This window comes from Melospiza georgiana, chromosome 6, assembly GCF_028018845.1.
Source record: "Melospiza georgiana isolate bMelGeo1 chromosome 6, bMelGeo1.pri, whole genome shotgun sequence".
NCBI lineage: Eukaryota > Metazoa > Chordata > Aves > Passeriformes > Passerellidae > Melospiza > Melospiza georgiana.
This window is the reverse complement of record NC_080435.1, coordinates 27,441,471-27,466,158: the sequence shown is the minus strand read 5'-3', so window position 1 is coordinate 27,466,158 and position 24,688 is coordinate 27,441,471. Positions and strand designations below refer to the sequence as shown.

Here is a 24,688-nt window from a genome sequence, read left to right as displayed (position 1 = left end):
CTTCCCAGGAACCTCTTCAGAGAGCAGAGAGAGGGCAGATGAGCAGGGACTGAGGGTGTGTGGGATGAGCTGCTGAGTGAAGGGAGGAGAGTGGGAGAGTTTCAGGCGGAGAGAAGACAGAGTGGTCCAAGGAGAGGGCAGGTGGGCACCCCTTGGGAAGGGTATGCAGGGCTGGGGAAGGAGCAGCTGGAGGAAAAGAGGCAAACACAGACACTGAAATCTAGCCAGCTTCAAATTCAGATTAAATAATCCACTACTCTTTTCATTTTGTTGTCTGTGCACAATTGAAACATCAATCGCCTCACTTCCAAGCAGGGAACTTCGGGATGATGGGTTACTCTGGACAAGAGCTCTGCTTCCAAGGTATTTAGACCTACATAAATTTGGTATGGTTGCTGAAAAATTCATTTCTCAAAACTCCACTCCATAACCAGCATTCATAATGTACTCCTTCCAAATGGGCCCGAAGATGACGATGGCTCTGTTTTCTTAGCTGTGGTTTTGAATTCCATATTTAATAGTGACATTTATTAAATATTAATTGGAAAATGCATAATTTATCCCAGTGGCTGGCATAGGTGAATAGCTCTGTCACTCATGACCTCTGCTTGAGCACTTATCACTATTCATGCTCACTCAGTCAGGGGAAGGTTTAATTTTATACCTCTTCATTGTGCCCAAGTTTCTCAATCGATTTAGCACCCACTCATGTTGGCAATCAATAGCTGACCCTCTGACCTCATCTGGAAGCCACCAAGAGCCCAGGGCAGAAGGAAATCAGCCTCTCTCCCATTTTCATCTTGGGAGACTCAGTAGAGCAATGGAAAACCCTGCAGAAATTCATGGCTGAGGAGCAGTCAGGACAGTTTTTATGACTGCATTAACCATAGCTGGTTTTATGAATGCCCCAGGTACATTTCTGTGCTGAGCCAGGCCAGGCTGAACTAGCACTGGCAATAATTTATATTAATCTATTTGATGTTGCTTTGAAAGCACTGACAGTGGTCACTCAGTAACTAACAAAGGAGTTGAAAAGGTAATTTTACTCAATTTCTTCTCACTGCGCAGCTACTGAGGTGTAGAAGACAATATAGGACATGGATTTTAGAAAGGAATTACCAGGAGGTGAATATGTAAGAATTGACTGGTGCAATGGCAGTCACTGAGCTGCAGACGTGCATCAGTAAATCCACAGTATTATCCTCAACAAAGCAAGAGAGAGATCTGTGAGGCCCCTGGTCAACAGGATCACAACAGTGCAGAAAATTCCCTGGCCTGCCCAGATCCATAAATAGCTGAGAGCTTTTGCCTTAAGTCCTCCTGGACTTCTATCCACTGTTGGTGACACAGATAATATTATTTCCTTACATTAGCAGGTGATGCACAACATTAATATTGGATTAAGCAATGAAGCCAATATGAATTAAGAATTTCCAGCATTTGATTATTTGATTAGGGTGAGATCTTCTGAACATGTTAAATAGGTATTAAAAATTTCATCTTTCATCTCAGTATATACATATATATATATATATGTATATATAACGTATAAAAATTAAAAATTATATATTATATAAAATATAAAATATTAATTTATATATATATAAATAAAAGCATACAAATCAAAAATATTTCCATTCATTTGCAGTTCAAACTGCAGTTCAAATACCAGATAACCATCTAGTAACTGTCAAATGAACAGATTAAAATTGCACATTTTCCTCATTTAGTCCCTTCCCTACAACAATCAAGGAAAACACCAGGAAAAAGCCCAGCAGCAGAATTTCATTTACAATTCCCAGCCTTCAAACTTCAGTACTACAGACACATAACAAGTCTCAAAACCAGCCTGCTTAATAAAAAATTGTTTAAGTTTTAACATTTCAAATGCTGCTATCTCCCAGCTGTAAGGCAATTATAAAAGGCAACTGAGAATATCTTTGCAGACGTGGTTTTGGACTTGTAAGCAGTTACACTAACATGTAAAGCTCTGTAAACTTGCAGAATTTATGCCATCTTATTGGAAAGGTCTCCACACCCTGATAACATTGGGTGAAGAACACAGAAGTAAAAGTGAAGATTAGGTTTCTATTGCGGGTTTATTTTCTCTGAGTGTTGTTTCTACACCTTGATCATCTATCAGCCTTACTCTCTAGCTTCTTAATTCTGATATATTTGAAAAAATATGTGTTTATTATTCATCTTTTTCTCCCCTTCCCTCTCTTGTTCTTTTATGTTTAACCTGCTGGAGTCACCAGCCATTGTATCTTGCTCTTTGAGCAAAGGTTCACCTCTTGGCAGGGTGTTTTCCTGCTTCTTGCAGCTCCCTTGTTCTGCTCTTTAAAAATAACACAATTTCTGGAGTTTGTTTTTCAAAACATTTTGATAAGTAGGTTAACCCTGTTTTTCTGGTTCAGCATCCTTGGATAGTCCCCATTCTGCCTGCATAATATGAAGTAAATATAAAAGATATTTACTTAGGTTTAAAAACTATTCCACATCATTTTATCATTTTACCACTTTTATGGAGAAAAAGAAGATAAAACAGAGTAAAGAGGAGTTTGATGCCTATTAGAAAAAAAATCACACTCTGAACTACAGTTCATGCAGGAGTTTAATCAGCAGGGAACACAATGGGAAATAATAAATAATAAAATTAGGCCCTGTGTTAAAAAATATTCAGCAATCTTCCATTTGTTTCAAAACAGTGGCTTTACCATCACTTTCACAGAAGCAGATCATTATTAAAAATATTGCTCTGAATTTCTTTAAAACTCTAAAAATACACAGTGAGTCCTTGTACTAATAAAATATAATAATATACTATAATAATAGTACTAATATAGTATATTGTTATATACTATGTTATTAATATATAGTATAATATATATTAGCATATATTATAATATAGCATAATAGGGCATATATAATTAATATACTATAATATAATATAGTATATAATATTATAATATATACAATAGTATATAATAGTATATAATATTATAATATTATATAATTATATTATATTATATTATTATATTATATTGAATTATGTTATGTTATATATACACTATAATATAATAAATATATAATATATTATATAACATATATAATATATATTATATATATTATATAATATATATAATAATATATAAAAATATAAAAATAAAAAAATACCCTTATATCATATAATATATTTATGTAATTGACATTGTGCTGATTCAACTTTTCCCCATCCCAAACTCATCCTGCTGCTTTGAACAGAGCTATTTTCACATTCATTTCAAATGTGCTTTCCTGGAGCAATCATTACAACATCAAATGAAGGAAAAGATGGAAGAAAAGTTTGGTCTCTCATTGACTTTGATTTAATGTTTAGAAATTCTCTCATGATACACCAAGTGTGAGCAGTGATTAGATTAGAATTGGAGTAAATTCTCCCAGGCAAATGCAACGTTTGGTAGATACTGAAATGGCATTTGTGAGGTAGCACTATCAGGAAAAAGGAGAGGAAAAAATGGGGGAAAATGCATCAGGGTCTCTGCACACAAAATAATTCAATATGTTGTCCTCTCCATCTGCTTTATTACAGCAACAAGGAGCTGAGTAGGCAGAACTGTGCTTTGCTGCTCTTATCCTATTGTATTTTATATTTTATTTATTTTGCTGTGGTTTAAAGGTCTGAGTTAGTGGACATAAGTAGCAGCAATGCCAGTAACGCTTCCTGCCTAAGCTTTATTCCTGTCAAACTTGAGCAAATTATTACAGTGGTTGCTCCAGATCCCCAAACCATTAAATTATGCTGAACCTGTGCCCAGCAGTGCCTTTCCCTCCATCCCCTCATGAGTTTCACAAACTGGTGCATATTTCTTACTATCAAGAGATTTACCTTAATTTTTCACGCACAAATGCTACCAAACACCTTTCCTCCTATTGCAGTGTCCTAAAAAAACATGACTGGGAATCTGTGGGGTCCTGTCAGGGCCAAATTGGGAGCTGGACACCTGGGCAGTCATCGAAACCTCCCTACTTGCACTGTCAGATTATATTCTCCCATTTCTGACTTGGTTTCAGGGAATAATGCCTATAATATAGAAAGAATTTAAAATATTCTAAACTCAAAAGGGCTTCCACAGTGCTCAAAGAAATTCTGCTCCCTAAATTTTTCTTAGGCAGCTCTCAAAAGACATTAAAAGAACATATAGGAAGCAGAAGTAGATGCTGGGCTGGAGACAAATGGCTCCCACAGAGCTTGTGCTGTATGGCCGTCTAGGATTCTGCAATAAATAAATAAATACAAGTTGAAACACCAAAAAAGCAAAGAGGACATCATGTACAGCAAAATACACTACAGAAATAAGGAATCTGGTATTTCACCCTAACTTAGAACAAAAGAGAAGTCTTTGAGCTGTTAACCCACTTGCCTCGATGATGAGTCTACTTTCTTGTTTTGAGTTTTTTCCTGAACAAAAGTCCTTTTCCCCCAGTAAATCAAATAGTTTTGAGTCTGTTTTAATTCAGAACATTTTTTGCCTATTTTTTTTGATTCACACCTCCAGTAAACAGGCTTGTTTTCATCATGAGTGCTAACAACAGTCCTCATTAACACAGCCTTTTATAGACTAAATACAACCCTCTGCTGTCATTCAACATTATTTGTTCATTTTAAATAACAAATATAGCTTACCTAATGTGGAACAACTTTCAAATGCTTTATTACTCCACAGAGCTTTACAATGCACTTAGGAAAAAAAATAAAGTTTTTTAAAATATAAATATTCACATATATATATATATATATATATATATATATATATATATATATATATATATATATATATATATATATATAAATATATAAATGTGATGCTGCTTTCAATATGTATTTCTATTTAACCACTCCAAAACTTCCAGCAGGAGAAGTCTCCACGATTATTTAATTAATAATAATTACTCAGAAGAAATAATAATAATAATAATAATAATAATAATAATAATAATAATAATAATAACAACAACAACAACAACAACAACAACATCATCAAATCGGGAAGCCAAAGCATTTCTATATGATGATGTGTGTCTATGCTGAAAAGGTGGTTAAGAAATGATGTGTTTTGCTCACCACAACTGTTTCCATTAGATATTCAGTCACATCTGCAAGTATTTTATATATTTACAGAAAATATCAGCACATAGTGGCATTGCAGACAAAATGCAGATACAGGAGGGTGAAATTAAATGGGTTTTTTAAAAGAGTGTTAAGGATGAATAAAAGAAGGGTCTGGATCTTTACCTCCTCCCTCTGTAGCTCTCCAACTCCATGTGACTTTAACATCAGGTTATTTTCACAGCTCAGACAAGAAACAAGTTCTAAATGCTTTTTACCCAACATTAAGAAAACTAAACAGTTTGTGCACAAAAGGTTGAGCCATTTTTATGAGACATGATTAATATTCTTGAAGATTGCAAGTATTTGAGGCATAGGTATGCTGCAATATATCTGCTCCTGTCTGCTTCAAGTTAATAAAACTGAGGGAACCAGATGTCTTTGAGATTATTGCAGATTTTCACTGCCAGTAACAATTAGGTCACAGCAGGGAACTCATGGGGTAGGAGAAAACTGTAAAATTAAATTTCAAGTGCCTAAAAACTAATCATACATTTAAAGCATACTCCACCAATATAGTTTTGAAATCATCGTTCTGGCAGATTATTATTTTTTCAAAGAAAATACAGATATCTGATGAAGAGAGCTTTAATTAAAAAATCTTGGCAAGCCACCAAGGCTTAGTCCTTCAAAAGAGTCTTCTTTAAAAGCTCAGTCTCAGGCCAAAAAATGTTAACCACAGAAGGAAAAGAGACAAGCATACAAAGCTCTTAACATTTTAGGGAGAATATGAGAGCATACGGGCAAATATGGGGGGATTTTTAAAAAGCCCAAATTAAAAGAAAAGTCATATGGAGAATTGCAACAGCCTTCTATAAATCCAGCATTTTAAGGATCACAAAGACATACAGCACTTCCAGCAGAAATCTCTAGGAATTCTTTTTAGGAAAGAGATAGTTAAGTTAATTTAATTATAGTCTATGGGCACAGGAATTGGAATAACAGTATTTTACTTGTTTATTCTATTTCAGATTGCATTCTTAAAGGGAAAATTGTCTTTGGAAAAATTCTTAAACTAATTTAAAATAAAAGTCCACCAAATAAGCTTTGTTTATATTCCTTAAAGAATTCCTACCCAAAAGAAATCCCCCAATGACCACTATCACCAGATAGATAAATGACAAATATTACTTAAATTAGATCCCAGTACCTCAATACAGGCCAGCACAGTCCTTCCCAAAAGTTCTTTGGCACATTCCCCTGTTCCTGCCTTCATTACACACTGATTAACAAAGTGGCTACTTTTACATTTCTGATTAAAGCAAAAACTTTTGGACAGTTTTAAACAAATGAGGCTTTACCTGAGCAGCAGTGACAATAATTGCTGCTGCCATTTAAATGGATCAGGCTCAGCTGGTGCTTTCTATTAAACTGCTACAAACTAAAATCTTTTTCCCATTTAACTTTTTGCTCTTAAGGCACGGTCAAATTCCTTTCTTAGCCAGATCTTTTTAAGGAAATGGGATTTTTGCATTGAAACTGCATGACTTATAACGCCATCTGCAATTTTTCCTTGAATGCAATGGAGATGCAAAAATCCCCAGGTGTTGGAAGTGTTTATAAACCCCATCACATGTTCAGGGATTTGCAGTCCCTAGTGATGACAGGGAAGGCCGCAGAATGAACTTGCTCTCCCAGAACAAAAACATGAGTTTCGTTGTCAGACATAAATTCTACCATAAATCAAGAAGTAAATTGTGTTTTTAAACTTTCTGACCCTAAAAACTTTTATCACCAGATGAGGGCTTAGGGAACATCACATGTTTCACCACTCAGAGAGCAACTGAAATGCAGCCTTCATTATTAATTCCAGGTATTTCCTGGAAGCAGCTATCCAAAAGCATTCTGGCTGACTACCTGAGCAGCACTCACGACTTCAGTTCAGCTCTCAGATTGCAGATTTCTGTCCTCAATTAAATGGGAAACATCAACAATTTCCTTTCAAAGCTGCAGGGTGCAAAAATGACCCAAATAAACTCTCAGTTTTGTTAAGATCCCCAGATCAAATTGTATCTGGACCTCCAAGAACTGCACCCACCATGTGCTTTCTGGACAACCAGAGGACTTTTGCCTCCCAAGCTCCTCATCTACCCCAATCCATGAGCACTGGATGTGTTTCAGTGCTATTTCATAGCAAGGTTCACCCCTGCACCTTTGCAAACAGCCCAAGCCAAGACTTGAACAGCAGAGCAGCACTGATATTTGATGCAATTTCATCACAATTGGAAGAAAATAAATGTTTAGTTGAATCAGGCATCCAGGGACCAACCCAGGCTCAAATCATCACTGGAATGAAAATGACAGTGTAGCTCATAAACACCTGGATACACCCTTCACAAAGGAGTTTCTTTACTATTTGTTTTTAAAGAATGTAACTGAAATGTGGAGTCTTAACTTCTTTTTTGCTAAGGTCGGGATTAAATGTGTGAGATGGAATTTCTTGTTGGGACTCAGATGTGTATGGGTTCTTATCTATGTTACAATCTCACAAACTGTGAGCTCTACAGCACTGCACTCTAACAAACTGAAAATGGAGCTGTATCTCCCTCTCTACAAGGCCTTTTAAGGATAAACTGTCCAATTAAGAAATGACACCTAAATTATTTTTACTTTTAACCCAATAACCAACCACCCACGGCCCACAATGTGAACTTTTTATCCAATTACACAAAACCACCCAAACCCATGGAGAAGAAGGTGAAGAAGGAGGAACAGCTTCCACCCTAAAACCTCCATCTTGCTTTATATATATTACTATATTCTGGAATCTTTAACTCTAAATTTTCCCCCCTGTGATATATCACACTTCTATTCAAACTCCACACCCATAATCCCAATTCTATCACTCAATTTTGGAAGCCTTCTCCACAGCCTCAGGTGAAATGCAGTGCTCTCTTCAGGGGTCAGCACAGAAAGTCTGAAATTCTCAGTAACCAGGGTTCCAACACTGAAAGAGTAATTTTTCTTCAAATTTATCTTTGAGTAGGGTTAACACATTCTGTCACAGACTGCACAAATAAAAATCCCTCCAGTTTGACCTCAAAAGCCAGAGGAAGAAATATGAGTTCTCATATGTGCACACAACACCAACACAAACATAAAATGGGAAAATGAGGGCAAAAAACACCAGAACTGATAAAGCAGCTCTTTAAATTTGCTTTAACTACAGCACATGCTAATTCATGGATGCTTACTAGAGGAGAAGCCCAGTTCACACTGGCCTCTCAGGATTCAGGTATCTGAGCCCAAACATGATGCTGCTGCTTGTAGCCCCTGCTGTAAAACCTCCTCTGCTGCACCCTGCAGCCTTAACCCAAAGAAGGCAGCAAAGTGACATCCTGCATGGGCATTTTTCCCCCAGAAAGTGCTGTCCCAAGCCAAAATGTCTTTGGAAAAGGAATTTAACATCCATATTGAGATTTGCAAAGTGGTTTTTTTTTTTTTCCATTACAAGCAGTAAGGAACAGACTTCAGGGTAAACAGTTCTAGCTGTGAGCATAATCACACTATAAGAATCACACTTGGTATAAAACTCCCAAATAATGCTTTATATTGTAATAGAGACTAAAACCTCTACCTTAATGCAAATCTGCCTCCTGGAGATATCAGTATCAATATTCAGGTTATTAATAATGTTCCCAAACTTCTGCTGACTTCTGATTGCCCAGGAATGCTCAGGATGGCAGCTCTGCATCCACAGGTTTGGGATAAGGCACATTCAGCCCCAAATAATCGAATATTCCTGTACCACAAACTTCACCCCAGGGTAAAGCTGCCCACAAAAACTTGTTTTTGTTCTTAAGTAGCCTAGCATGGAAATAGAGGAAATCTGAGGCATTAACTTCAAACACTTAAGAGCTTTGCCCATGCCAGCAGCAGTTCTAGATGTTAACCAATATTTAGTTAATAAATAAAACTTGGGGGTCATCTATAAGAAGTCTAAAAATGACAGAGTGCAAATAAATATATTTTAATGGATAAAGTTTCCTATGAATTGATTAAACTCAAAGAAATAAAATTTAACTTTTTCCCATTTAATTAAAAAAATATTTGTGCAGCAGCAAAAGGTCAATGGCTTACACAGAAAAAATAAAATTCCAATATATCTGAAGCCAGGAACATTCACTGCAGGGTTGTTCAGAATACAAATAAAAATATGTATTCCTAGCAGCATTCCTTTAAGCCTGGACACTGTATTTTGCTCACTCTCTCTCACACAATTAACCTGAGAAAACATTTGTGGTCTTGTAATCCTCCACGGTTTCTTTATGTACCAATCTATTTCTTGCCATTGGCAGTGTGTGAGGCCAATAATGCATGTTCACAGGAATAAAAGCTATATTTAGAAGGAAAAAGGAACAAACTGACAAGGGGAAAAGCTGCAGCTCCAACAGAACTCAGAAGAACATATGCAATGTGGAGGAACAGAGGTCATCCTTGCTGGAGTGAGTGGCAGACAGGGGAGCAGGAAGCAGAGGAATTCCTTACAAGGAATGAGACTCATGCCTGAAGTTTTCACTTTCATATTTTCCAGATTTTGTACTGCTTTAGTATATAACTCTCAATTTCACATAAAGTTCTCCTCACAGTCTAGTTAGACAAAACAATCCTTTTCCAGCCCAAGGACACCACTGCAGCTTCAGCCCCAAAAAGTGTAAAAAAAATAATGAGTTGAGGAGAGCAAATTGAGAGGGTGGGATTTCATTACCTTGGACAAGTAACCCCAACATGGAAATGGACCAAAACTTACAAAAGTGTGAAAACTCATCACCTGTCATCCATCTTGGGGGTAGCCCCAGCCAGGCTCTTGAGCTGCCCCAGGTGTGTCCTTTGAAGGCCTTTTAATAAATCCCTACTTTATTCTTTAACTCTGTCTAGCCTCTGTTCTCAGGTCATCAAGACCACTGGCTCCAGAGAACATGCAGCCAGAGCTGCAAGATCTCCATTTTTCAAAGTTATATACACATTCTTTAAAATTAATTCCCTTGTTTTAAGCTGGTCCCTACAGCTCATTTTGGTGCCTAATAGTACCACCTTTCTTTAACTTTCTTTTCCCAGTTTTCAGGTGATTTTCTTGAAACACCCTCCATTTGATTTAATTTGATTTCTGCTTTATATTCTCTTCATTTTCATACTAATAACACATCTCTGAATTTACTCTTCCCCCAGATGCCTACGTTATCTCTTTTATCATGGAATTTATCTTTTCATCCTTGAATCTACTGATTTTCTCTCTAGTCTAATTCCTTTTTGCTTTCTGTGATGCAGCCTGACCCTTTTATCAGCTATCCCATCACTTTTCTATAATTCTCCTCTCTCTAAAATGACTCCTGAGAGACTGCAGACCTGAAACAGAGATCCCCTGAAGATCATCAGTGTCTGGAGAAGCGAGATTACAGTCTTTGACATCAAAAAAACACCCTTTTTCAAGGCTGTTCCCTCTTACAGAGATTACAAAAATGTCACAGCACCATGAGAGTGTTCTGCCATTGCACCTGATATTCTTTTGGGGGATGTGAGGACTTGAAAACCTCTCTGTGACTTGAAAACCCAAGCAGCTAAACGCAGAGAGGTGACTCATTAGCTTCTCCCAGGACACAGGAGAAGCACAGGAGGCTGGAAGAATAAGAAAATAATGAAAGAAATGTAAATAATAAAAGAAAAAATGAAAATAAAATGATAAAAGAAAGCATGTTTGTCTGCCATGCTCAAAAGGCAGGCTGCAGGGACATGGGAAAGCCTGCCAGTCAAATGGGCATGAAGAATGTTGTAAATTACCTGAGAATGGAATTGCAGTGTGTGGTCATGTGAAATGTGTTTCCAGCTCCAACAGAGCCAAAATTCAATAGCCAGCCTCAGAAGTGTCTTTGAAGAGAGCATATATTTGAGATTACAGTGAGTTATGGCTTTAAGCAGAGTACAAAGAGAAGCTTTTTTGATGACTTAAGGTACATATTAAATTATAAATTTTTGGATGTCAATGAATATTTTCAGAAAATACCTTCAATATCAATCAAAGCAGTGCTTCCATGCTGAAGAGATATTATTTCTCAGCACTGGGAACCAAATCACTCCTAGTCCTTGCCATAACTTCCACAACTCAGCTGTTAATCACTGTGTTGTGACATATATCTCTCTATATGAAAGGCTGAAGTGTTGAAAGCAAACAAAATAAAAATCACAGTTAAATGCACAGCTGAGCAGAGATTTGCTTTGAAATATCCCCACTTGAAGTCTAAACACAACTGCACTTGTCAGTTAGATTTTTTTCTCTTATTTCATGGCACACAATGGCTAAGAATCCAATCCTTTCAGTTCCTCATCTGGCTGTTGACTGTAAAATCTTTTAAAATGTCACCCATAGTAAACTAGGGGTACCAAGATAGCACTTGCTACAGGATCCAAAATATCATTTGGCTATTTGCAACTTCAAACATAGCAAAGCAGATCCACCTTGGGCACTGCAAACTCTTGCCAAAAAGTTAGGAAGCATTGTTAGGTTTTATTGAACCAAGAAACCTAAAAACAAAGTTGAAATGTTCACCCTGGATTTTTTTTAATGATGCTCTCACACACAGATCTGCTCCTTCACAAAATTAAACAGCCTTACAATAAAGGCCCCACTAAAACTGCTTTCTTTAATCCACTTGTGAAGATAAACAGTTGCTAATAACTCCTTTATCCTATAAACATCATCCTAAATTTCTTCATATTTCAACAACTGACCCAGACCTTTCAGGTTATACCACAGTGGAATTGGGCAAACCATCCACAGCACATTGTGTGTGTGTGCATCAACATCATAAAGCTGGCACTGTTAAATACTCCTGACAATACACTGCTGGTCATAAAAATATTAATTGTTAAATGAGAAAATGCATGGATTTAATAGCATATGGCAAATATTTACTTTAAATAAATGTTTTGGTGTCAAGTGTTTCAGGAAAGGAAAACATGTAATGTTAATCTGACATAATTTTAGGATATGGGATTAGCATCCTACCTGGAAAAAAAGCATTATTTCAGGACTTTTTCCAGTAATTTCTGTCCCCAGGATCCACATTGTGATTCTGGTTTTGTCTCTCAGGCTGCAGTGAGCTTTTAAATATCCTGTGAATTGAGAGAAAAGTTTTTACTGAATAGTCTTTGAAATAGATGAAAGCAATTCATGGTAGAAGACAATTTTTGATCCATGGATAATTACCCACAGTACTCCCAAGGGGTTGAGTCTCATAGACAAACAAAAAACTGACATCTGTTTGCTAATAATGGTTAAGAGCATACATTGATTTTTGGGTTGATTAACTGACTGGCAAACTGTTGGTTTAGACAACGATGTGGAGAAAATGTGGAGAAAAACATTCTACATACTGCAGCTATTTTCCCACAACAATTACTTCCACATGGGCAATTACAACCCTTCAAGTTCCATCCATACATTTATTAGGATTAAGAAAAATTACCTTGTAATATCTTGACAGAACTTCTCCACTCTGCAAACAATCTTGGCACCCTTACAGTTAAAACATCATTTCTAATGTGGACTTCTGCATTTCCACCTGTTTTGCAGCTAAACCAAGGAAAATGGTAATTTATATAAAAAGCTTCCTTGAAGTTTCATGATGATGAACAAGAGGAAAATTGTGTTAGATTTTTTTCTCTTTTCACTCCAACTCCTTAAGGTATTGTGTTTTGAAGAGGCTTTTAACCTGCAGTTGGGGTTCATTGTTACTGCTACCCACTGGATTTTTCAATTCTCTCAAAATATTCTATTTACTGCGTGCATTATTGCATCCTCTAAACACACAGGGCACGGTCCTGACCCAGTGATCAGATACAGCAGGGCTGAAAGGGCTGCAAAGCCTCCCTGTAAAGCTGCCTAATCACTGCACCACCTCCTGAGAATGTGATAAAGATCCCCTGTGAGCTGCAGGAATAGGATCTGTGGCCACTGCAAAGGCTGAAGCTTCGCTAGACAGCAACCAAGGGACAGGAGGAAGAATTTACATGAGATGTAACACCACCAGATGAAAGAGAGAAGGAGAAAATATAACCTCAAAGTTGGATCATTGCATTATCTTCTACAATAGCACCTAATACCCATGCACAAGATTTGAGAAGCAGTTTCTGGTTATGAATCCCTCCAGGTGTTCATTGTTCCACTGCCAGGTGTTCCCTACCAGGGAAACTGCAAATTCCAGCACTGGGACAGGTGTCCCAGCTGTGCAGGCAGCAGGGCTCCCTCCTGGTAAATGTCTCCAAAAATAACATTGTGGTGGGCATCATTGGTTGCTTATAACAGGAGTCGTTTCTGCTGCAGAATTTAAAAATTGCACACAAAAAGGAAAATCAAAAATCTGCCACCGTCTTTCTTCTGGAGCAAATATGAAACTGGAAGGATTAAGAGTAGGGATGCAGAAATCCACTTTGTCTGGGATTTAAGGCAGGCAGTGCACCCAGAGAAGGATCTGGCTGAGGTGGAGCCATTTAACTGAGAACAGGGCAAGTAACACAGAGAAATATGAGCTGTGGCACAAATGCAGGGCTCCCATGAACCAAACATACTCATGGCCCTTTTCACCACTCAACCACCCCCTAAAGCAACAGTTCTGCTGAGGAAGAACATTCAGCTGTTGTTTATAATGCAATGCACAGGGATTTCACAACCAGCGAGAAGTCATTACACAACAATAAACCTTATTCACAAATGCTTTCTGTCTTTTTCTAGAATGGCTGCACATACATTCTATTTTCATCAGGCATCTGAACAACCTTTACAACAAGTTGCACACCCCACATGTCACTCAGGAGGAGCCTATGCAATCAGCATTTCACCAGGGCCAATTTCTTTCTTCTTTTTGGAGCAATGTCAGATAACAATTAGACCTCTCTTTCTCCAAGGCAGGAGCTGCTTCCCAAGGTTTACACCTGAATGGTTTTCCTTGGCAGAAGTGACACAAAACAACTAACCATTAAAACCTAAGTTATTTTACCTGTATTCTTTCGTGCCTACAGCACTAAACTACTTATCCAGTATAAAACCATGGTGCAGCTTAGAATATTTTTTCCTACTTTTGAATATCAAAGAGAGAATCATAAAGTAACAGCAGCCTAAAAGCATGGTCTTTTTAAGATCATAAATACAGAAAGAGTGCTTTGTTGCAGACATCTTTCAAGAAAAAAATCCTTTCTTTAGGATTTTTCCTCCTGAGAAGTTGAGAGGCCTCAGGAACAAAATGTAAACAATGATTATCTGCTGCTGTGGAATGCAACAGGTGCACCTGTGATTGGTCTGTGTTGGATGTTTCTAATTAATGGCCCATCACAGTCAGCTGGCTCAGACAGAGAGCCTAAGGCCCAAACCTTTGTTATTCATTCCTTTCCATTCTTAGCTTAGCCAGCCTTCTGATGAGAACCTTTTCTTCTATTCTTTTAGTATAGTTGTAATGTAATATATATGATAAAATAATAAATCAAGCCTTCTGAAACCTGGAATCAGATCCTCGTCTCTTCCCTCATCCCCAGACTCCTGTGAACATGGTCACAGTGCTTGATACCCTGAGGGTGCCAAGAGATTTCAAATTTAGGGAATTTTTTTCCACTTCATCTAAAGGATTTGATAGCATTACCTGTTTTCACAGTGTCTCTTAAAGATATTTAAGTTTCAGCACGCTTTGCAACAGCCAAATGACAGCTTAGCAGAGGATTACCTGTTCTCCTCTCTGTTGGTCATTTCTCCTCCTCACACCAAGGACCATCATTTGCAGTGCTGTGCAGACATCATTGAAAACCTTGCTGCACTGCAGCACCAGGGAGAAGCCCCAGCTCTGGAAACCATGGCCAGACACTGCTCCTGGAGGATTCCCCAGGGCAGCCTCAGTCCCAGAGGCAGCAGGATGAGGCACTGGGTGAAGGCAGAGGCTCTGCTGCCCAGCACGGAGAGGAGCAAGGGGCACAGCTCATTGCCAAGCCCTGCCCTGGCACCCAGAGCAGCTCAGTGAGGGACTGCCTGGCACAGCACAGCTGCTCATGACAGCCCTCCCAGACTCATCTGACGCACAGATTAAAACTGTGCAGTGCAGAACAATGCAGAAAGCCATATGCCTCTTTTCTATCCCCAAACAAAGGACACGATCAGTTTGAAAAAGCCCTTTTCCAAATCTGCTGGATAAACAACCATTCATGAGTAACTTCTAGAGGCTCACAGGTAGTGCAAAAACATTACAGAGAGCTGCAGAGTTCTGTGTGAAGCCCATAATTAAGCAAGCTAATGATCTGAGATGATGATCCGTGGCAGAACCATTTTGAGTTTGTTTTGAATTCGCTTTAGAACTCTCAAAGAAATGTTTTGCGTTAGTGGATAAAAGGCCCTGGTAAGTTATTTGTGCTTGCTGATAGATGTTAAATGCCTCTCAGAAAGCATTTAAGCAATCCCTGAAATGCTACAGATTATTACAGCCAGCATTTCCTCCTGTTAACATATCCAACCAACAGCAAAAATCAGAGAACAATTTTAAGGTTGAAAGGGACCATTTGGGCTTTATCTGATCAAATCCCTTACTTCCAAGCAAACAAAAGTCTGCAAATCAGGACCCTGGAGCAGTATTTTCAGTGCAGCCATGTCTTTTGCAGGACTGGAAACAATGATGTGCACAAGTCTCAAACGTGGGTTTTAAGGCATAAGACTTCCAACCCCAAAAGTGGGTTCATTGCCCTTACACAAGTGGATATGGAGAACAGCTGACATTTGGCTCACACAGACTGCATCACCCAGCACTTCTCAAAGTCTCAAATGCCCAGATTTGAAATACCCCAGCTGTACCTCAGGGCAGCAAGGACACAGCTTTCCCCTGGGCTTCCCTTTGGCTGGGCCACCTCAGGTGTGATGGTGCTCTCAGGGGTCTCAGGATGAGGGAAGAGATGAGAATGTTGACTCCCTGTTCAGAAGGCTGATTTATTATTTTATAATATATATTACATTAAAAGTATACTAAAAGAATAGAGGAAAGGATTTCATCAGAAGGCTGGCTAAGAATAGAAGAAGAAGGAATGATAACAAAGGTTTGTGTCTCAGAGAGAGAGCCTGAGGCAGCTGAGACTGGGACGTTAATTAGAAACAACCACATGAGACCAATCACAGATGCACCTGTTGCATTCCACAGCAGTAGATAATTATTATTTATATTTTGTTCCTGAGGCCTCTCAGCTTTTCAGGAGAAAAAACCCAAAGGAAAGGATTTTTTCAGGAGATGTGTCTGTGGCATTTCCAGCAGCTCATCCTCCCCGGGCGAGCGGGCGCCGCACATCGGCGCGCGGGCTCTGACCCAGAAAGGGAGAGCTGAGAAGGGGCTGATGACATAAACTGTGTCTGTCCCCAGTTCAACACCAACACAGCCACACTGTGCTCGCAGCACAGCCAGCAAAAATATCTGTTCTTCCCAAGGATTTATTTTTGTACGGCGTTTCCGCGGTAAACAAACGCTCCCGATGGAAACTGTGTCAACGGTGCTGCTGGAAAATGTTAGACCAGACACCCTGATCTCACATCTTCAAACTCCTCTTTGGTCCTTTTTCACAAAAAAAGGAAGCTGTCAGGATTTATTTGCCATCTGATTGTTACCTCTGTATTAATTTTTACTTATTATTTGGCTTAGTTTTAAGTTTATATTGAAAACTATTCGAGGTGGAAACACTGTTCTTTGAATAGTTATAGTAGTGAGACAGAGTATAAAATAATATTTTCTCTAACATCTCCCTTTCCCACCCAGATGCTCATAAGCAGGCTTTACTTCCATTAGAATATTCATGGGACATAAATAATAAAAAAAGCATGAAAGCTGCTGGAGTGTAGGTAGAAAATTTACTCTCCTTGCTAGTTCTTCACTTTCACCTAACTTCCTTACAACTGGTACAATAACTTGAAGCAAAATCTGTCCTTTGAGAGAAACTTCTAAGCAGTTAACAATGTACTCCATCTTTTAAATCCACACACTGCCACAGGATATTAATGTAACAGGCCCATCCCTCATAATGTACACTGCTGCCTATTAAGGGCAGGAGCTGGGGAAGCTAAAGAAATGTTTTTCAAAATTAAGCAAAGGAAATTTTTTTGGGGGGCTTAAGCAGATGGTATGCACAGAAAATTTTAAAACAATCTTATTTCCACTCTCTCCCAGGACAGTTCTCTCCCCACCAAACATGGCTTGTTTTCCAAAGCATTGTTTTCATTTACCTTTCACTAACTGAGCAACTTTCCACAGGCTCCTGAATTTTCTCTGAGCCTGTACAGATATCATACATGTAGTAGACAAAGTGTTGTGTTAAAAAGCAAGAAATGAATATTTATTTTCTAAAAGTTATGGCTCATTATTAGACAGTATTTCCCCCCAAACTGCTGAGGTTTATTTTAGTAACTAATCAGCAGACATATATTGCCTTACAAAGCATTACTGCTCTGTCTGCATAATTAATAGTACATAAAGCATTCTTGAGAAAGTACAACTCAAGGTGCATTTACTAACATTATGTGAATCATTTAAGTTTGAACTCTTTCAGCTGCAGTGTAGGTTTGCTATTTATAGAAACAGGAATTGCAATAAAACATCTTTGTTTGGAGTTTAATGGCTATGTCTCCTTTACTAGCCACGGAATTTTCAAAGCAGCTACCAAACATGTGAATGAAGATTTGAAAGGATTGGAATATTTCAAAATTCCTCTTTATAAACTTACTTTGCCTCATGAAACTTTGATTAATGCACCCTCTTCAAAGTACCAAGTTGCTACCAGCTACATCCTTCAGAAGTAGCTGTTAGCAACTTAGTGAGTTTACTTATGTTGTGGATATTCTTTCTGGGAAATTTCAGAAGTTGCCTGTATATCTAATTCTTTAAACTTCTTTTGCAAGACCGCTGGTGAACGTTTTTGCAATGTTTGACTCTTCCCTGGCAGATCCAGCACAACATAATGTGCTATTTAGTAAGTCAGTCATCTTGAACATCTTTGCCTTTCAGAGCACAGAACATTAAGCTAAACTAAGCTTGTGCTGAAAAGGACACCAGGGCTTCACCAAAAGAGTTTTACAAGATGCACTCAACACTTTACATTATTTGTCCTTTCTTCAACTCATCTTTTGACATTGTATTGCTTTAAGAGAATCAGTCACACACACCTGTTTTTAAGCTATCCAGGTTCAGAAATGATTCTTCCATTTCTATAAATCAGACTCTTTTAAACAGAGCAACAACCAAGTGCACTCTTAATTCATTCTAATAAAATAAATCTGCTTTCAAAGCAGTGGCCCCAATTAATCAGGTAAATGCCTGAGAATGGTTAAAAAAGTCAAACAAAAAACCAACACCATACAAAAGATTTGCAATGGATTTGTCATTTCTGCCCAATGTTTTGGGCCAGTCACGAGGCCTTGTCTGACACAACTCAGCTGATTGAAGTCCCCAGGGCACTGAGTTTAACAGACTAAAGTGCACACTTAGCATGATTCTGACAGTTATCCTATGCCCCAAAGCACCCCAAGATGCCCCAAGTTCTGGCTAATATCCAGCTGGAAAGCACTATCAGCTATCCTGCTCCATGCCATCCAGAAAAGAAAGGCAACAAACCCCAACCATCCTTCTTAGCAGGGTTTTGGGTTGTGTTTAGTTTCTAGAGCTAAAATATTTCAGGGCAGTTTGTAGAGTGACAGAGTCCCAAACCCATTACTTCTTGTGAAGTGTTTCTCTTCAGGGATGGCTTCAGCTAGACCAGCTTGGTCACAGCTGAACAGCAGGAAGAAAATAAAACATCATTAGGACCCTACATTTGTGCTTCACTACAAACACTCATCATTGCTAAACCTTCAAAAATACTTTATTTGAAATAAAGCTTCAGTTTGTAATTAATACAAACTGTTACATTACATTAACAAAAACACATAGAAGGCAATGAAAAAATCTGACAGACAAAAGACTGAGCAGCTTTTTCCTCTTGGGCATAGTCTTTAATAAGAGAATCAGTCAATCATTCTTTGAAATTCTGCTATCAGGACAAACAGAACATGTCTCCAGGAAATTTAGGATGATGGTGTCTGAAAAATAAAATAAATAAATAAAAAAAAAAAAAAAAAAAAAAAAAGCATTTCCAAAGCATTTATATCTCCATCCAGCATTTAACAGATGCCTTTCTAAGCCTTGAGCTGCAAGGATTGGAACAAGATGCTCTTGCATTATTCTCTCATCTCCCCTGTTGAAATCCCTGCCTGTGTTAATACAGGTAACAGATTTATGTTCTCACACTGAATCAAAGAGGTTTGAAACACAATGGTAGGTTTTTTGCAATGCTTATCCAACCTAATGGGAATTCTCACACACCTCAGAGGAAATTTTACTGCGTTAAGACAGAAGCAGTGTGACCACAGAATGTGGTTTAACAACATTTGGTATTTTATGACCATTAAAACATTCTGTCCCACCACAACAAACTCGTGTTTTAGGGACATGTGGGCCCAGTGTCCTCACCAGTTTCAGTACCAAAAATGGGCTCCTCACAAGCCAAGTAAAAATGTACAGAAAATATGAGTTACTCAATTACTCCTAGTCACATTATAAAGCATTGCTCACCTGCAGGCATGATTTGATGGTTTCTGGTGGTCCAGCAGGTCACTGTTGGACTCTAAAGACACTGCAGATTCCTGTTCAAGTCAGCCTCAAATACACTTGCCAAATCTTTCTTGCACATGGAAGAGAAAATAGTGAGGGATAAGAAGAGAGAGAAGCTTTCAATGCAGAATAGAAGGGAAAAAAAACCCCAACAGTAGTTGGTTTTTTCCTAACAAGACTCCATTACATACTTCTAATTATATTTACTCAGAAAAAATGTAGGTATTTAGAGTGATAACAAAATTCTAAAGGCAGTACATTGCAAAATGCATTTCCATAGCTATTGCAGTGTGCTTTCCCAAGATGAATTATTAACATTAGTATCACTGCATTTTTGAAGTCAGAGATGTGGAATGATGAATTCACCACTGAAAAGATAGAGAAGCTGCACACATTTGCAAGGAACAGCCTTAAAATGGTGGCAGAAAAAACCAACAGCATCTTTTGCTTGCTATTATGAAGAGTTATGCCTCATCCCATCAAGGAGGAGAGCCACACAATTTTATTTCTTTCTAATCCAGGTAGTTCAAATTTGCAACGAGAAATACTGTCACGAGTTATTTACGAGCGGATCGTACAGAATTTCCCTTGCCAGAATTATTCAGCAGATATGTAAATAATTTTGAAAAGCATCTGGCTCAGAGTTACCAGGTTTTGCACACGGATGCCACTTCATGCACATTATCCCCTAAACACATCAGTATGTTTCAAAATAAGACAGAGCAATGGACAAACTGTTCTAACCCAACCAGTTGTGGCAGATGGCAGGATGCAGGATGTCTGGAGCCTGCCAGATCCCAGATCCATGGCTTCATGTGGAGAGGACAGCCTTGGGAAGTGTGGCATGTGACCACTATTTCCTTCTCCCCATCGTCCTTTTCTGTTTCCGCCTTCTACATCCAAATCCAGTCAGTGTTAAAAAGATTAAGGTATGAAAAAAGGATATTTAGACACAGCCAGGCAGTCCAGCTAAGGATGGCCTCAGCACAGACTTATATATTTTCATCAGATGCTCTCCAACAGAGACCAAGAGCATCTTAGAGAAAAAAAAAAAAAAAAAAAAAAACAAAGAAACAAATTTCAAAAACCAAGGTGGCTTTTCTTTTCTAAGATAATTTGTTTCTGGCAATCTGTTTTGAAGCCTCTTGAACATCAGCGTGGGGATTTTTTCTCCATAGCTCTATCAAATTTTCTTTCTGAACACTTAGTTTTGTTCCCTATTGCATCCTGCAAAAGTAAATCTCGCTTCTTAATTAACTATTTCAGAGGAAAACCAAAACAAAACATCCTCAAGAGCTCAAAATTTTTGTGGCAACAGTATTGCCAAGGAATTTCACGTCAAAGCCCAAGAAAAAGCAGCATTGCTAAACAAAAATAAAAATAACATAAATTAACACAGAACATCTCAGATTAGAAGGGTCCTACAAGGATCACCAAGTCCAAGTTCCTGCTGCTCTCAGGACTACACAAAACTGAATCACAAGACTGAGGGAAGTCCAGAGATTCGTTCAATTCTTGCAAAGCTTGGTGATGTTCCACATTTGCACTGCACATCTACACAGAACTACTTCAGCATAGTCTTTTTCAGAAGACAAAAAACTCCAGTTATTAACTCCTGAGATAGAAGTTTTGTAGCTAGAGCCAAAAAGTTATGGTGTTTTTCAATTTTAATTGTATTTTTTCCCACATGTACTCAAATGATGCATATTTCTAAATGATGCACATGGCATAAGTGTCCAGCACAGATCACTGATGTAGTAAAAAAAACCCTTTCACACTTGAAAACTTTTAAGGACCCTTGCAATGCTCCTCATTCCATGGGTCAACCTATTGCAGTACAGATTAAAAATTATAGAATTAAGAAACAAATATAAAGAAACAAACAAACAAAAAAATCAGTCAGCATTGAGTAGTTATCTCCCATTAGAGTTTTTCAGCTTGCATCCCACACAGCTGGTGCCAACAGCTCAAGAGGGAGTTGGGCAAGATGAAATTTTTCCAAGGACATTGTCTACTTTGAAGTCAACATAGCTATCACATTCTATGTTTTAATTCCTGCTTTCTGAATGTCTGGGAGCAGCCACTTCTGTTTGATTCAGAAATTGCCTTAAAGAAATGGAACAAAAATAGAACAAGAAAAAAGAGGCTAATTTCAATGTAATGAAGAGCAGCACTTTATTCTGATGACTTTCAACATTTGCTACCTCTTTACTGCACACTGCACCCAACTGCCTGCATGGGGAGGTTTGATCTTGATATTACAGCATGTCTTAAAAAGGTCTTTTTTTTTATTCATTAAAAACCAGGAAATTATCCAAGTATTTTAGATATTTCTCCTGACTCTTCTGCAAACGCTCTAATATTTAATTACTTTTCATATTTATGTTTGCCTAATGGTGGTCTATGTGCATATAACAGCTCTGGAGGTCTTCTATCATGTTCCAGGAATGCACTGCTCAGATTTGGTCTAAGTCAAACCCAAATAACATTATCCAAATCACATTTCTCATGTAATGATTCCTGACTAGTCATGACGAATTATAAAAAGTCACAAACAAACTTACTCTAGATTTGTGTTAAATAGCAAAAATAGCTGCACTTGTTGCCACATTTATTTTCACATGGCAAGGCAAAAGAAGAAACTGGATGCTATGTTAATGCTCTGGCTGTTTCCCAACATCCTCTTGAACATCTGTTGTATCTTTCCCCTAAAAAAAAATGCAAGTAGAATCAGCACTTCCATTGCCTCTTACAGAGCAACTTAATCTAGCATTCCTATTACCCAAAAATGGGTTTTAGCAATCAGCCCCAATATCCTAATGCAGCCAACATTCTTACTTCTCTTTTTAAACCAATGAGAAAGGTAAATCTAATATTTCTAAGAACTAGAGTACTTTCTAAGTTTCTGTAAAACTTACAGAATCAATAGATCAACAGGATATGCAACAGTTAGTAAATTACCTTCTAGTACTGCAGTAGCTACAACAAATAAACTGAAAGAATTATGAAATTAGTTGCTTTGTTTGGAAAACCACCCCAATGGAGTCCTGGTTTCCCCAGTAATCTAAGAAAATGCTATTTGTGCAAAGACATTGTTTTAAAAAAACAGAATTTTTGGAACCGACTGGTTGTTTTAGAATTTGTATAACAGACTCTACAGCATCAAGTGATGAAATTGAGTAAGAGGGGATGACTGAAATAACATAAATATATTTCTTTCAGACAATATTAAAACTTCATACGTATCCCTTGGGGTCATATTAAAAATGCACATTTGCTCAAGAGACTTTTAATCTATGAATAGTTTATCAAAGTCACCAAGTTTTAACAGAGTAAAAACCTTTCCACAGAACAAGGGCTTCCTAATCTGCCTTGCCTGCACATTATATCTATTAGATAGGAAACATGAGAAGCTCTGCATCACATTTTACATTCTAATTAATTTCAACTGTACCCACCTCAAGCATTTTGGAAAGCAAGCTCACTTGCAATCTCCTGGAAAGCCTTTTTAGAGATATGCAAAATCTCTCAAAACCAAAGTGTTAGGTTAATCCAGTAAAACACCCAAAGCATCCCAATTATTCAAAAATGTTTCATGTTGAAAATTCCACCTTGCTGATAATTTTTTTCATGTAAACTTGACTCATGTCAATAATTCACAGTGTTAAGCAGGAAATAATTTAAAAGTTCCAGGGTTTTTATAAACTCCAAAGAAAACTGTGCATTAGTATTAGAACAAAATGTTTGCTTTTATTTTTCAGCTTCTTTTCCCAGTTCCCTCTGGATGGGACAAAAATATTTCAAGCCAAGCTGCAGTTAGTTACTAATATAACTGTGTACACCAAAGAAAAACAGATTCCTTAAAATACATCTAGCTGTAGAGATCCTCCACAAGGCAAACATCTATCATCAGTCACAAAGTGCTGACTTCAAACTTAAAGCAGAGCAGCACAAACTTTACCTTCAGCTGAAATTCAAATTATTCATTTCAACACTCTTCTAGTACGGAACACTTTTTAATTCTATTATTGATGCTGCTTTCTTTCTGCTGTTGAATACTCACACCAGAATCATGGACACAAACTGGAAATTTTGCTGGAAAACTCAGAAGCATAAAGAAGAATGCTCAGAAGCATTTTTCTGGAAGTGAAGGAACATCACACCACCTACAGCCAGTAAAGGCTTTATTATCCCATTCAGCTCCACTTAGTGCACCCGTTCAGCTTCCAGGATTATTCCCAACAGGCTAAAATCCTGACAGTATTAGTCAGAAAAATTAAATTAGTCTTTACCAAATCACTTTGATATACGTTATTCCAGGGCTCATTAGATCAATCCTGAACCATTAAAACGCTTTAGTACTGACTGGGAAAGAGCGAGACAATTCACAATTGATTTCCATGCAAGCTAAATTAAATTACATGGAGTTATATGTCTAGTTCAAAAAGGGCAACAACAAGTCAATGCTGTGTGCTTTTTTAAAGAAAAAAATTCTCTAATCCCCACTTCCTACAAGTCTTTTCCAGTTTCCCTAGAGAAAAATCCAGCTGATACAGGCATCTAGGTGCCATGATAGTAGTTTGTAGAGATTTTTTTCTTTTTTATTTTGGGAAGCATTTAGTGAAAAATTTTGGGCTTTTGATCTTCTTTTCCAGAGTAGCCTAAAAAGATAAGTCTCTATCTTGGCCTTGTAAATTCTGCATATAAGACTTAATCTGTGGCAGTTTCAACTTGATTTGGATCATGTACAATTTACATGCAGTCTTTTGCTTTATTATTGCTTTTTCATTGCAAGCTTCCATGGCATTTTCTAGCAGCCATGCACTTGGCTGTCTTCAGATCCATTACATTTGAAAATATCTCCCCA

The 24,688-nt window shown here is 37.7% G+C and overlaps 1 long non-coding RNA gene across 1 annotated transcript; it reads right to left on the bottom strand.

Annotated features, from left to right (window-relative positions):
• Window positions 1-4,687: 4,687 nt before the first annotated feature.
• Window positions 4,688-19,920, bottom strand: LOC131085026 (uncharacterized). The gene is made up of 3 exons (XR_009114605.1): window positions 19,783-19,920; window positions 12,174-12,280; window positions 4,688-4,741 (listed from the first exon to the last, which is right to left on the bottom strand). It is a non-coding gene; the product is annotated as an uncharacterized LOC131085026 (long non-coding RNA).
• Window positions 19,921-24,688: the final 4,768 nt, after the last annotated feature.